Genomic DNA, 3,457 nt, shown 5'->3' on the forward strand with positions numbered 1-3,457 from the left:
CCGGTACATTTGCTCCCAGACGTTTCGTTCGGCTGGTATAGCCGGCACGTTCGTACCCAGACGTTTTCGTCTGGCCGGTGTAGCCCGGTACGTCAATTCCACCACGTTTCGTTCGAATGCTGTAGCACAATATTCCCGTGTTTTCCTTGGTCGCGTGTACCAGATGTTGGTCTGCCTGGAGTGCCCGGTTACGCGGGCCCCTTCCTCATCCCAAGTTTTCAGCGTCCAGCATAACGCCTGGCCGTGCAGTCTGCCGCTTGAGCTACTTCAAATCAAATCAAATGTTTATTTAGGTAAGGTACATATATACAAGAGGGTTTACGAGTAATGGATTTAATTCTAATTATTGCGGTCATTTTTAATTAATTCTGTTCAATTTTATTACATTCCTTTATTTAGACTTTCAGCTTGATTAGTTTCATTACGCGGAAAATTTAGGAAATTTATAGCATTGCTTACACCTCCTGCCTTAAAAAAAAAAAAAAAAAAAAAAAAAAAAAAAAAAAAAATCTATTCGTAAAAGAATTCGTATTTCCATGTCAATTTAGTAAACAGGAGCCCGCTCCTGTTTTGGTGATTTACGTTCCTCCATCATTAACCAAACGCTTACTAAAATAACTTGTTATATCCTTAGTCTCCCAGTCATGACGTGTATTAAGATTAAAGTCTTCCTCAATTTAGCATGGAGCAAGCCTCTGACTTTAGATTATTCCTGCACTTGTTTTACGAGCCATTTCCCTCAGCAATTTGTTACTGCAATTTATGCATTGCGTTTGCTCCATGTTTTATACAACTTTTCTGCCGCGATTAAACTTTCAGTTTATTCCTCAATTTAGTCGGTAGGTACTGCTGCTTCCCAGCCGACGTCCTTCCTGTGACGAGTTAAGCCGGCGATGTTTCAGTTTTATATTTATTTGGTCATATAGCTAGGCGGCCTCCCAGGCCGCTGGTTTATCCAGACGTGTTGTCTGCCCGGTGTAGCCCGGATGTCACTGCGGCCTCCCAGGCCGCTGGTTTACCCAGACGTGTTGTCTGCCCGGTGTAGCCCGGATGTCACTGCGGCCTCCCAGGCCGCTGGTTTACCCAGACGTGTTGTCTGCCCGGTGTAGCCCGGATGTCACAGCAGCCTCCTAGGCCGCTGGTCGCGAAGTTCCAGCTGACGTGTCTTTTTTCACTCCTTTTCGTTATTGTATTTGGTTGTATTTACCTCGGCTCAGTGTTAATCCCGTTTCTCTAGAGAGTTATAGTCCAGCTTCATTTTGAGCATACTTTGTTTTGCAATTTATAATTATTTATAATTAATTATAGTTATAATTGGTTTATAATTTTATTATTTACACCAATTTATTTAAGATTATTCATGTAATATAATTTATTACATTGTTAGGCTTTTACAACGACGTTGTCCCAGCCGGTGTTGTTCCTGCAGAGGATGGGCCAGCTGGTGGCTCGGCCGTAGCTGTTGCAGCGGGCGCCCTCACAGACTCGGCTAGTTTCAGCAGACGATGTTACAGCTGCTAACACCCCAGTTCCATCTTAGGCTTCCCGGCAGCCGATGCTTCAGTCAGGAACCTCCAGCTGAAGCGTTCCAACCGACGTTGCGCCCGGCAATTTATTTTTCTTCCATTCTGCGGCACTTGCCGTCATCGGTTATTTACGATATTACATTGTATTCTTACATTGTACGATTATTTACGACATTGTATTCTTAATATTATTCCTTATTACAGTTACTGGATGACGGTTCCCTGCCGTCGATTTCACTTTGCTCCTGTTCTAAAAGATGTAGCCGAAGTTCACGACGCACTAGCTGCGGCTTGCAGACGCTCGTTGACAACACTAAGACTACACTCAGCGGCCACTTAAGGCAGACTCCTTGGCTTCTATCCAGCCCTATCACCCGTCTGGAGGCAGAGATGGGATGGAGACCAAGGGTAATGTTCCCCGCTCACATTCTACATCCGCTTAGGACACAAGCATGTTATAGATTTGGCTTTAAGAATTGGTTCTTATTCCATTTTATGGTTTATGTATATATTGCTTTATTGTATATACCCGTTCTTGGTATATGTATTGTTATATTCAAGATTTATAGTGTTTCGTATTATCCCTGTTTATAGTTGCTTTGTGCTTCTTTGCTGTTCTTCTACTGGCTTTCTCCCACCTTTGCTCTTAGCAAAGGTACTTCCCCCTTCTGTTTGCTGGAAGATTCTTAGAATTGTTAGCCCCCTTCATTGCTTCAGTATAATTGTTCGGAAAACTCTTTATTCATCCAGGATTGTTAATTAAGGAATCTCTTAATTCCTGTGCCGGGCTCCCTCCCCCCGTTTTACGTCTCCGTATTGATTCAGCTAGGGTTTCCCTCTCGTCTGTGCCCTTGCCTGTCACGATAACACTGCGTGCCGCTTCTGCCCACCCTTACTGCCTTATATCTTTCAGCCTGGGGGAGGTGATCTACGCAACAAAAAATCGACGCATGCTCCGACTGGACCAGGTATCGCTTACATGGTCAGGAATCGACACTCTTCGGATCCTACAAGCGCAGTGCAGGGCGCACGCATACCCTAGCCCAGCGAGCGCCCCCCGGCAAGTTCTACCCGGCCTGTGCCCAGTGAACAGGCAACACTTCCTCAGGGCGATTAATTCGCGCCGCCCTCGCAGAGATAGGCTCGCCTTCAGCCGACCACGCACTCTTACCTTTAGAATTGACAGGGCCACTCGGCTCTCTTGACGGGCTAGCCATCGGAGTTAACGGCGGGTCCAGCAACCAGCTGACTACGTCCGGGACGTTGTTGCACTGCCATTCTGAGGCCTCCTTGCGACCAGCGGGCCTCGCCCTTCGGGGGGGGGGGGGGGGGGCGGGTCCGGCCAGCTGGCCTGCGGTGGGGGTGCAGCGCCGGTCCCCAAGTGTCCCGCTGTCCGCAGCTAATCCTTTGCCCAGTCTACGTGCTAGTAAGAGTAAGGAACCCCTTCTCCTTAATCCTTCTCCCGCTGGCCCTCCCGGGACTGGGGGTGCTCCGCCGGAACCCCCAAAGTGATAAGCCTGCAGATAGCTAAGAAATATTCCCATGAATTGTAATTAGTCTAATTAATGCAACTTTCATTTACTACCTATGGATGTAGTTATTAATTGTAATTGATCTCTACTTTATCATTAAGGATTATTCATTATAATTATTCCTTAATACTTTATTGTTATGCACAAGTCAATAATTATTTATCATTCATCCAAATTAGCTATTTGATTCATTAAAATAATTGCTTATCATTATACTATTTGTTGTTATTATTATTATTTATTATATAATAATAATTTTATCTATTAATTTGTTATTTATTAATTTATATAATAAATTAATTTATATAATAAATTAATTTATTATATATTAATTTTATATATTAATTTATTATTTACCTTTATAAAATAAACAAGTCCCCAATCTGAGCACGTTTTCTT

General features: G+C 44.0%; 1 long non-coding RNA gene across 1 annotated transcript in view; it reads left to right on the forward strand.

The window, feature by feature from the left end:
* The window catches only part of LOC138350665 (uncharacterized), a 4,034-nt gene extending 1,329 nt beyond the window's left edge, over positions 1 to 2,705 (forward strand). Inside the window, exon 2 of the long non-coding RNA XR_011222186.1 lies at positions 1,731 to 2,705. This is a non-coding gene — a long non-coding RNA (uncharacterized lncRNA). The remainder of the gene's footprint in view (positions 1 to 1,730) is intronic.
* The last annotated feature ends 752 nt before the right edge of the window (positions 2,706 to 3,457 follow it).

The sequence above is a fragment of the Procambarus clarkii genome, chromosome 46 (assembly GCF_040958095.1).
Source record: "Procambarus clarkii isolate CNS0578487 chromosome 46, FALCON_Pclarkii_2.0, whole genome shotgun sequence".
Taxonomy (NCBI): Eukaryota; Metazoa; Arthropoda; class Malacostraca; order Decapoda; family Cambaridae; genus Procambarus; species Procambarus clarkii.